Genomic DNA, 11,413 nt, shown 5'->3' with positions numbered 1-11,413 from the left:
TGCCATCATTAGCCGAGTTCACTACCCCCCGACTTACTTCATTTCATGGATTGTGGTATTCTTTAGAATGCTTAGAGAATTCTTCAGTTAACTCCTTGATTATCGGGGGTGCCTTCTTTGTGAGTGGGCCTTAGGAGTCGAGCAATTGCCGTGTGGTGACATTGACTCCATCATAGAAGATGGAGACCTCTTGTTGGCTATTGAGGTCATGGTGTGGGCAATTTCTAAGAAGACCTTTATACCTTTCCCAAGCCTCACAAAGAGACTCTCTGGGTTGTTGCTCGAAGTTAGCAATGGCTTTCTTGAACTTAGCTATTTTGGAAGGCGGGCAAAAGTGGTCTATGAACTCTTCTTTCATCTTAGCCCATGTGGTGACCGACCCGTGAGGAAGTGACTTGAGCCAATCCTTTGCAACACCCTTGAATGTGACTGGAAGCATGCAAAGTAGCTAGGTCTCGCGTGGCACATTTGGTACATTGAAGTAGTCAGCCACATCATTTACTTCATCAAAGTGCTTGTAGGCATCTTCGTGGTCTTTTCCATAGAAGGGAATCTCCTTGAGTTGGGCGAGGATATGACCCTTTAGCTCAAAAGTAGCGGTAGCGGGAATTGCAGGCTGCACAAGTCCCGGGCCAGTATCATCACGCATCCTCTTCTTCCATTCCCCCATGGGGACTTCATTGATATTAGCCATGATAGCTAACTCTTCCTTTGCTCCTCTTCTTCCATTCTTTAGTGGTGAATTATTTGAAGAAGTGGATTCTCCAACGGCTTTTCCTTTGCTCCTTCTTAATGCGGATTCCGGGTCTTTGAGAAGAGGGACCAGAGGTGTATCAGATCCTCGGGTCATGAAACAACTGCAAACAAAACAAAAAAAACGTGTAAAAAGAACAAAAATTAAATAAAAATTAAAACTGTGAATAGCGATGAACTCGCCGAGTCGGCACAAGTGCACTCGACGAGTTGAAGGCAAAAAAAGAGAAATTTTCTAATTACTTTTAAAAACGGATTTTTATTAAAACTTATACTAATTACTAAATTACCTAAGAATTAACTTTCTGTAAGATAAATCCCACACAAAGGATCGATTAAACTAGAATTTAGTGCTAATTTAGAACTGTTCCCCGGCAACGGCGCCAAAAACTTGATGTGTGTAAACTCAACTAGTTTTAAACCTACTTTTATATTATAAAATGAACACATGAAGGTAGTGGACCTATCAATTGTGGTAAAGCTAAATAAGTAGGGTATCGAACGTAGGGAACGGTAAATTAAAACTAAAGACTAATTTTATCTAAATTAATTAATAAGTAGGGGTTTTCTCTAGTTTAGAAGACTAGAAAACTTACTAACTATCACTTAAACTAAAAGCTAGAAAGGCAAAGAATTAACTAGATTCAATATTTGGAAGGACTTATGTTTAGTTCAACTCAATTGATCCTATGGTTGATATTATGGTAATAGTGTAATGGATTAACTCTTTTGTTGGTTACCGACTCAAGTGATTAGCTTCGCGTTCGCTACACTAACCCTTAGTGAACAAACTAACTCAAACAGTGATCGGTTGTCTAATTTAATTAAATTCACTATATTAATTATTCAGGTTAATTTAGACTTGCAATAGTTAACTAATTTGGTCCTTTAGTTAACTTCTTGTTGATGGTCATCAAACAAGCTCACACATGAATTTACCTAATTTTCTTATTAATTCTAGTTTCATGTTCATTAATCCTAGACATATGATAAAGTGGTCACATAAACATATGACGTTGATAATCAAAAGATGTTCATACTATTTAATTACCTTCCTATTAACAGAAAATTAGTTATCATTCACACACAAGGTTCTTTAGCAAGCTAAAACTAACAAAAATCACCAACATTGAATTAGTCCTACCAATAATCAAACCATAGTTTCAATATTGTATCCCCAAACAGAAGTTTAAGAGTTTTAGCTCATGATTGAGGAAAATAAGAGCAAATAACCGAATTCTATTTGTCTAGCCATAATGGAAAACAAAAGATTAAGTAGAATGATGAGAATTTGCCTTAAATCTCCTTTAGAATTGGATTCTAGGTTGTATCTTCGTTCTCTAGTGTTCTTCTGGCATTTCAGTCGCCGCTAATCTCTCCAGAAGGGTTCCAGAATTGATAATGTCGATCTGAGATGTTATATTTATAGATGCGAAACGACTCGTCGAGTCCATTTCCGACTCGCCAAGTCCATCTCTTAATCCCCGTATGCGATAAGTCTCTGAGTATTTATCTTCTCGAATCTTCGATCGGACTCGCCAAGTAGGTGTTGTTTTTGGTGGTTTTCTTCTTTGTTCAATTCCCGAGCTCCCAACCGCTTCTCCTGCTTCCTTCTGCTTCCGAGCTTCACTTTTGGACTGAAAACATAATTCAAACACTTTAAATACCTTTTGTCCATAATATGCGATAATTCAGCTAATAAATGATAAAAATCTATACTTATTATGAGGCTAAATATGCAAATATCAGTACTCCATGCCACGATACCCCCTCCCTCACATACAACTCTGCCAGCCTCTTAGCAGAAGAGCTCTCACTGATAGAAAGGAAGTGATCGCTCTTCGTCAGACGGTCAATGATCACACAAATCGCATCGACACCCCTTGCGGTCCTTGGCAATTTGGTGATAATGTCCATTGAAATCTGTTCCCACTTCCACTGGGGAACCTCAAGTGGCTGCAACTTGCCATGCGGGCTGTAACAGCCCAAATTCCCAGGTATTATTCATTTTTATTTTTTGGTATGTTGTGAGGATACTCGGCGAGTTGGAGCTCAGACTCGCCGAGTGGGATCGCGGTTTTGGACGCGGGTTCGTGCCTGGACTCGGCGAGTCCAAGGAGTGGACTCGGCGAGTCCACGCTGTTTAATGAAACCCTAATTCCCCGGGTTTGGAGCCTATTTAAGGGCACTTATAGCCTCCCATTGCGGCTACCAGTCCCTTGAGAGAACCCTAAGAGAGCTAATTCGTTTTGGGAGAGAAGAAGTCACTTTTGGGCCTTTGTATTCCTTGTTTAGCAAGAAGAAGGTGGCAAGAGCAAGGAGGAGGTGAGATTCTAGTAGATCCAGAGTCCAGAGGCTTCATTTTGAGGTAATGGTTCGAATCTCATTCAGTTTTAGGGTTGATCTTTAGAGTTAGGGTTTTATAACCCCTTTGGAGAGTGATTATGTGAAGCAAATGGTCCCTCTTCGAGTTTGTGCCTTGGATCTGGACTCAAAGGGGTCTAGAGACCTTACCCCTTGGGGCTTTTTGGGTTATTATGGAGTTATTAGACCTAGGTGATCATTTTTGGGACCAACTCATCTTTTGATGCCTTGTGGGGGTTATATAAGCATCAAGTTCCAAACTTTACATGACATTCATGCTTGGGGACGCTAGATCTATGGTTTGGGAAAGCAGATCTGAACTCAGAAGGTCAATAGAGTTTGTGCATGGCATGAACTCGCCGAGTTGTTCCTGAGACTCGGCGAGTAGGGTCGGGGTTTCACGTAAAGTGTTCAACGAGTGGACTCGCCGGGTTGGGGGTTGACCCAGTGAGTCAGGGAGAGTCGTTAGGGGGCTAAGTCAAGCCTGAACTCGCCGAGTTATTCTTGAGACTCGGCGAGTTGAGTCGTGGTGGCCCTCGATTCTTGCCAAGTGGAACTCGTCGAGTTAGGGAAGTACTCGACGTGTCAAGAGAGGATCCTAGAGAGTCAGTGAACACGTATACACTCGCCGAGTCGCTCTAGTGCACTCGCCAAGTCCGGTCAAAGTTGACCGTTGACCGTTGACCAGAGTTGACCAATGTTGACTTGATAGGTGTAGTCAACCTTAGTTGTGGAAGTGTTAATTAGAGATATATTGTGTTATAGGAGGATTATAGCTCGGGGGATCGAGCGCGAGTGATTTCCGGGATTTGCGAGTTATCGAGATACGCAAGGTGAGTCTTCTCACTATACTTTACCTTGAGTAGGTAATCAGAGTTATGTGACAGAGTACTTGTATGCTATATGTATGTTATGTGTTGTACTGCATTATTTCTATGTGATTTATGTTGTGCATGTTTTTAGAGTTGGAACCGGAAGGTTCCCAGAGTTAGAACCAGAGGGCTCACAGAGTAGGGTCCACGGACCCACAGAGTTATAGCCTGGAGTGGCTAATATGTGTTATGTGTGGTATTTTGGGGAACTCACTAAACTTTGTGCTTACAGTGTTGGTGTTATTTGTTTCAGGTACTAGTGATGACCGTAGGAAGGCGCCGGCTTGATCAGTACACACACAGGATTTTATGTTATCAGATCTTGGGAATATTATATAGCATGGATTGAGGTTCAAACATTGATGTTTTTATGAATGTTAAATGAAATTGTGTTTTTATATTATGCGGAAAATTATTTTGAAATTCACGGTGTTACAAGTTGGTATCAGAGCCTTGGTTTGAGGGATTCGAGTACAACTTCGGGCGTATTTGAACTCAAACTGAGGATTTGAGAAGTATTTTCAAAAAGGGTAAAAGATTTTTGGAAGAACGCAGAGCAGAGTTGTGTGTACGATCAGTCCGCGCCCGAACGGTGATTTCCCAAAATACCCTCATGTTATGTGATATTGATATTGATATGATGTATTTTCATGCTAGAGTAGGCTAGGTACTCCTATTAGGACTAGAGTGGCCTGATTTGTGATGCCTTAGCCTAGGGAGAGGTGAGCTGCAATGAGATGCTTGAGAGTGAGTAGGTACCAGCGAGGGGCTTATGAGGGATCTGCTAGAGAGTGGATTATGCATGATAGAGTACTTGGAATTTGGGATCCGAAGAGGAGGACTTGGGGTGTATTCTGATACGGTGCGGACAGTAGTATTGGGCCCATACTACTGAAAGCACCGGAGCGGTGTACAACCCAAGTAGGAATGTTGGGAATGCCAAGGATCAAGGAGGAATGAGTTGTCGAGTGTGAGTATGCTCGAATTGATTCTAATTTATCGTATGTTGTATTTCAGAGGTAGATCATGGTGAGGACACGTCTGATGCCTGAGAGCAGTGGGGCCAGTGATGAGGAGATCCGCCGAATCATCCATGAGGAGGTGGTTACGGCCGTTAGGGCAGAGATACCAGAGATGTTCGGGTCTATTAAGACCACGTTGATTGAGACCTTCTACGAGCGTTATGCCGCTCTTTCTGAGGCTGCTGTTGCAGCGGCCACCACAACTATTGCTGCCGCGAGGCCGTAGGGTGGTGATGCGTTGTTGTTTCGAGAGTTCAGCAATACAAAACCGCCAGAGTTTGATGGGACCCAGGACCTGGTGGCAGCTATGAGATGGATTTCTGACATAGGGTATTTCTTCACTTGCTCATCTCCTGAGGATTTGAAGGTTCGGTTCGCGCTGAACCAACTTCGCTTGGGAGCGAAGGACTGGTGGAAGTTTATGACGGCGCACTTTACGCCTGCTGAGCTTGCGGCAGTGACCTGGGAGAGGTTCACTGCCATGTTCCTAGATGAGTACGTTCCCCAAGTCGAGAAGGAACGTTTGGCCCAGGAGTTTCTGACCCTCAAGCAGGGTACTGAGTCTGTTACAGTGATTACCATGATGTTCCATTAGAAGGCGATGTTCTGCCCTGAGCACGTGTCCACTGAGCAGGCACGTATGAGCCGATATCTGAGTATCTTGAGGCGAGACATTCAGGAGTTCGCGGCGAACTCCTTGTACCGGACATTTTCCAAGCTTCAGGAAAATGCCCGGAAGAGGGAGATTGAGCTAGAGACTCAGGCCAGGGAGGAGGCAGAGTTTCAGGGGAGGGATCGGCGACCGACGCAGTCTCAGCCGGCAGCCAAGCGGGCCAAGCCCGCTGATCCTAAATCAGGGAGCCAGAAGGGCCTCACTTGTGGGAAGTGCGGCAAGGGTCACGATGGAGTCTGTAGAGCGGGATCTTGCTAAAAGTTTGGCAAGGAGGGGCATATGGCCAAGGACTGCCCCAAGGGGTATGCGGTGTGTTTCCACTGCAACCAGACCGGACACCAGAAGGTAGAGTGTCCACAATTGCGAGGATCATCTCAGGGAGCACCTCAAGGATCTGTCCCTGCCACCATCAAAGCTACCGAGAGTCGGCCAGTGAAGGCCGAGACGCCGAGGGAACGAGGGAGAGCTTTTCAGTTGACCGCGGAGGAGGTCCACGCAGCGCCCGATGTCGTGGCTGGTATGTATTTTTTCGTATATTTATTTTGATGTTGAGATACTATGCTTATATTATGTTATGCGTAGGTACATTTCTTGTGAATTCTATACCTGCCTTAGTGTTATTTGACTCGGGTGTGAGTCGGTCTTTTGTATCTTTGGCTTTTAGTCAGCATATCAGTGTTAGTCGTGAGGCATTGAGTCGGCCTCTGAGAGTTTCCATAGCTGAAGAGAGGGTGATATATGCTACGGAGGTTCTCCGAGGGTGCGTAGTCGAGATTTTCGGTGTTGAGTTCCCGATTGATCTGGTTCCTATTGCGATGGGTGATGTCTGTGTCATTGTGGGCATGGACCGGTTGAGCAGATTTGGTGCGGTTATCGACTGCGAGCGACAGCTGGTGACCATACGAGACCCTTGTGGGGGAGTTCTTACAGTGTACGGCGAGGGTACACGTTCTGGATCAGCGTTTTGTTCGGCCTCTAGGGCGAGGCAGTGTCTACAGCAGGGCTGTAAGGGTTTTGTGGCGTATGTGATGGATATGCGGGTGGATTCCGAGAGACCGAGGTCAGTTGAGGAGGTTCCGGTAGTGCGTGAGTTCCCGGATGTATTTCCTGAGGAGTTGCCAGGTGTGCCACCTGTGAGGCAGGTGGAGTTCAGTATCGATTTGGTTCCAGGGGCCGCGCCTATCGCTAAGGTGCCTTATCGCCTTGCACCTCCAGAGATGCAAGAGTTATCCTCCCAGCTTCAGGAGCTGCGGGGGAAGGGGTTTATTCGGCTGAGCAACTCGCCGTGGGGAGCACCTATCCTATTTGTCAAGAAGAAGGATGGTACACACCGGATGTGCATTGATTACCGGGAGTTGAACAAGCTGACGGTCAAGAACCGTTACCCGTTGCCGAGGATCGACGATTTGTTCGATCAGTTACAGGGAGCATCTTGGTTCTCCAAGATCGATTTGAGGTCTGGATATCATCAGGTGAGGGTGCGAGATGAGGACGTCCAGAAGACAGCGTTCAGGACGCATTATGGGCATTACGAGTTTGTGTTGATGCCTTTCGGACTCACCAATGCCCCGGCAGTATTCATGGATTTCATGAACCGAGTGTGCAGGCCGATGCTGGATCGATCGGTGATTGTATTTATCGACGACATTTTGGTATATTCGAGATCTAGAGAGCAGCATGAGGAGCATCTGAGGGAGGTTCTCGGAGTTCATAGATCAGAGAGGCTTTATGCCAAATTCTCCAAGTGTGATTTTTGGTTGCGAGTGGTCTAGTTCCTGGGGCATCTCGTTAACCAGAAAGTGATATTGGTCGACCCGGCCAAATTTGAGGCAGTGATGAGTTGGGAGGTGCCGCGGTTACCCTACGAGATCAGGAGTTTCTTAGGGTTGGTAGGTTATTATCGGAGATTTATCAAGGATTTCTCTAAGATCGCAGTGCCACTCACCAGGTTGACTCGGAAGGGTGTCGCTTTTTCATGGGGCCCCGAGCAGCAGGCAACCTTTGAGACGCTTCGCCAAAGGTTATGCGGAGCCCCGGTGTTAGCGCTCCCGGAGGGGATGGAGGACTTTGTGGTATACTGTGATGCATCGATTTTGGGGTTGGGAGAGGTGCTGATGCAGAGAAGGCATGTGATAGCATATGCATCGAGGCAGTTGAAGCCTCATGAGACGAGATATCCCACCCATGATCTAGAGTTGGGGGCAGTGGTGTTCGCCCTCAAGATTTGGCGTCACTATCTGTATGGGGTTCGGTGTACGATATACACGGACCATAAGAGTTTGAAGTATTTGATGGATCAGCCCAACCTAAATATGCGACAGAGAAAGTGGTTGGATGTGGTCAAGGATTATGATTGTGAGATCCTGTACCACCCAGGCAAGGCTAATGTTGTAGCCGACGCACTATGCCGCAGAGCGGAGAGCACTGTGCTGCGGGATGTATGTTTGAGATTGACCGTGATAGCTCCAGTGTTGGACGCCATTCGTGGGGAACAAGCCGAGGCTGTGCAACCTGAGATGCAGAAGAAGGAGTGAGTAGTTGGATTGATTTCAGAGTTCATTACCGATGGTCAGGGGCTTGTGACATTTTAGGGGCGTATCTAGGTGTCGTTTGTGGGAGGAACGCATACCATTTTGATGGAAGAGGCTCATCGGTCGAAATTTTCGATCCATCCTGGGGCCACTAAGATGTATTTGGACCTGTGGAAAGAGTATTGGTGGCCCTGTATGAAGAGGGATGTTGCGTGGTTTGTTGAGAGGTGTTTGACCTGCCGTAGGGTTTGTTGAGAGGCCGCATGGTAAGTTGTAGCCGTTGGAGGTTCCCGAATGGAAGTGGGAACAGATCACCATGGATTTTATCACCAAATTGCCATGGACTGCCAAGGGAGTTGATGCAATTTGGGTGATTGTGGACAGGTTGACGAAGAGCGCTCACTTTCTTGCTATCATCGAAAGTTCTTCAGTAGAGAAATTGGCAGAAGTATACGTGAGGGAAGTGGTATCTCAGCATGGGGTGCCGATCTCGATTGTTTCAGACCGTGATGTGCGTTTCACTTCCAGATTCTGGAAGAAGTTTCATGAGGAGTTGCGTACTAGGCTGCATTTTAGTACCACATATCTGATGGGTTTTGAGCATTCTAACAGTTCCTAAGTGTACATGCAACCCTAATAAACCTTGGATCTATGTTTGTCTAAGATACATGCAAATAATTAATTTTCCAAGGTTTATATCCTAACTAGCATGGCATGGGGAACATGAATCAAATAAAGCTAGTAGAAATACTTACCTTGTAGTTGTAGTTGACTGCTTGGAGTTTTAAAGCCTAGCACCAATAATGTGGATGCCTCAAATGAAAGTCACAAATCACCACAAACTTGGAACTTTGAGAGAATAGTCACACTTCTCTTGAAATCGGCCCTCACCTCAACATGTGTCAACTAGCTTGATTTCAAGAGCCAAAGCCTCCTTTATATAGTGTGGTGGATTAGGGTTACATCCATGTAAACCTTAATACCCATGTCTCTTCATTTCCATGAGATCCATGGGTTAAAGCTCCATGGAGTATCCATGGACTTCTCCATCCAAGCCTAGCCCATTCCAAATAAGCATAAACCCACACTATATAAGTATAGAAGCCCATATTTAATTAGTAATATCTTTGATCACTAAATTAATCCTAGATTAATTATAGATCACTACTAATTAAATAATATGATCTTATATTAATATATTAGAACTTATAATATATTAATAAATCATAACTTGTACTATCCTCAAATATTATCCATAAACTGTTCGGGTGAAGTGCAACCCAAATGGACCATGCCGGGTCGGGTCAAGTATATACCAAATATAGTTATGGACTTAGACACTATATCCAACAATATCACCCCCAGACAGACGGACAGAGTGAGCGGACGATTCAGACGCTCGAGGACATGCTCCGGGCATGTGTGTTGGATTTCGGGGGAAGTTGGGATACGTATTTGCCCTTGGCGGAGTTTTCCTACAACAACAGCCATCATTCGAGCATTGGTATGCCGCCCTTTGAGCTGTTATATGGGAGGAGGTGTCGGACCCCCATTTGTTGGGGAGAGGTTGGACAGCGTGTGATGGGTAGTACGGAGATCGTGCTTTAGACGACAGAGTAGATCCAGCAGGTCAGGCAGAGGTTGTTGACCGCTCAGAGTCGTCAGAAGAGCTATGCAGACAGACGCCGGTCCAAGCTTTAGTTTCAGGTCGGCGACCTTGTACTCCTTAAGGTCTCTCCTTGGAAAAGAGTGATTCGATTCAGGAAGAGGGGCAAGTTGGCGCCCCGATATATTGGTCCATTCCGATTGGTCGCGAGGGTAGGCCGGGTAGCCTATCGTTTGGATTTGCCAGCAGAGTTGGGGCAGATTCACGACACTTTCCATGTATCGCAATTGCGGAAGTGTGTAGCTGATGAGTCGGCAGTGGTTCCATTGGAGGATATTCAGGTGGATGCGAGCCTGAATTATGCAGAGAGACCAGTGGCAATCAGAGATCGGAAAATCAAGGTTCTGAGAAACAAGGAGGTACCCTTAGTTTTGGTTCAGTAGCAGCATCGGAAGGGGTCCGAGATGAAGTGGGAGCCGGAGCGTGAGATGCGCGAGCAGCATCCGGAGTTATTTGCAGAGCGAGACTTCGAGGACGAAGTCTAGTTCTAGTGGGGGAGAATTGTAACAGCCCGGATTCCCAGGTATTATTCATTCTTATATTTTGGTATTTTGTGAGGATACTCGGCGAGTTGGAGCTCAGACTCGCCGAGTAGGATCGCGGTTTTGGACGCGGGTTCGCCTGGACTCGGCGAGTCCAAGGAGTGGACTCGACGAGTCCACGCTGTTTAATGAAACCCTAATTCGCCGGGTTTGGAGCCTATTTAAGGGCACTTATAGCCTCCCATTGCGGCTACCATTCCCTTGAGAGAACCCTAAGAGAGCTAATTCGTTTTGGGAGAGAAGAAGTCACTTTTGGGCCTTTGTGTTCCTTGTTTAGCAAGAAGAAGGTGGCAAGAGCAAGGAGGAGGTGAGATTCTAGCAGATCCAGAGTCCAGAGGCTTCATTTTGAAGTAATGGTTCGAATCTCCTTCAGTTTTAGGGTTGATCATTAGAGTTAAGGTTTTATAACCCCTTTGGAGAGTGATTATGTGAAGCAAATGGTCCCTCTTCGAGTTTGTGCCTTGGATCTGGACTCAAAGGGGTCCAGAGACCTTAACCCTTGGGACTTTTTGGGTTATTATGGAGTTATTAGACCTAGGTGATCATTTTTGGGACCAACTCATCTTTTGATGCCTTGTGGGGGTTATATAAGCATCAAGTTCCAAACTTTACGTGACATTCATGCTTGGGGAGGCTAGATCTATGGCTTGGGAAAGCAGATCTGACCTCAGAAGGTCAATAGAGTTTGTGCATGGCATGTACTCGCCGAGTTGTTCTTGAGACTCGGCAATTAGGGTCGGGGTTTCACGTAAAGTGTTCAGCGAGTGGACTCGCCGTGTTGGGGGTTGACCCAGTGAGTCAGGGAGAGTCATTAAGGGGTTGAGTCAAGCCTGAACTCGCCGAGTTGTTCTTGAGACTCGGCAAGTTGAGTCATGGTGGCCCCTCGATTCATGCCAGGTGGAACTCGTCTAGTTAGGGAAGTACTCGACGTGTCAAGAGAGGATCCTAGGGAGTCAGTGAACACGTATAGACTATCTGAGTCTCTCTAGT

The 11,413-nt window shown here is 45.9% G+C and overlaps 1 non-coding gene across 1 annotated transcript; it reads left to right on the top strand.

Moving 5' to 3' along the window:
- Window positions 1-203: 203 nt before the first annotated feature.
- On the top strand, window positions 204-310 carry LOC111886568 (small nucleolar RNA R71). The gene has a single exon (XR_002848493.1). It is a non-coding gene; the product is annotated as a small nucleolar RNA R71 (small nucleolar RNA).
- Window positions 311-11,413: the final 11,103 nt, after the last annotated feature.

The sequence above is a fragment of the Lactuca sativa genome, chromosome 3, assembly GCF_002870075.4.
Source record: "Lactuca sativa cultivar Salinas chromosome 3, Lsat_Salinas_v11, whole genome shotgun sequence".
Taxonomy (NCBI): domain Eukaryota; kingdom Viridiplantae; phylum Streptophyta; class Magnoliopsida; order Asterales; family Asteraceae; genus Lactuca; species Lactuca sativa.
This window is presented reverse-complemented; position numbering and strand designations above follow the sequence as displayed.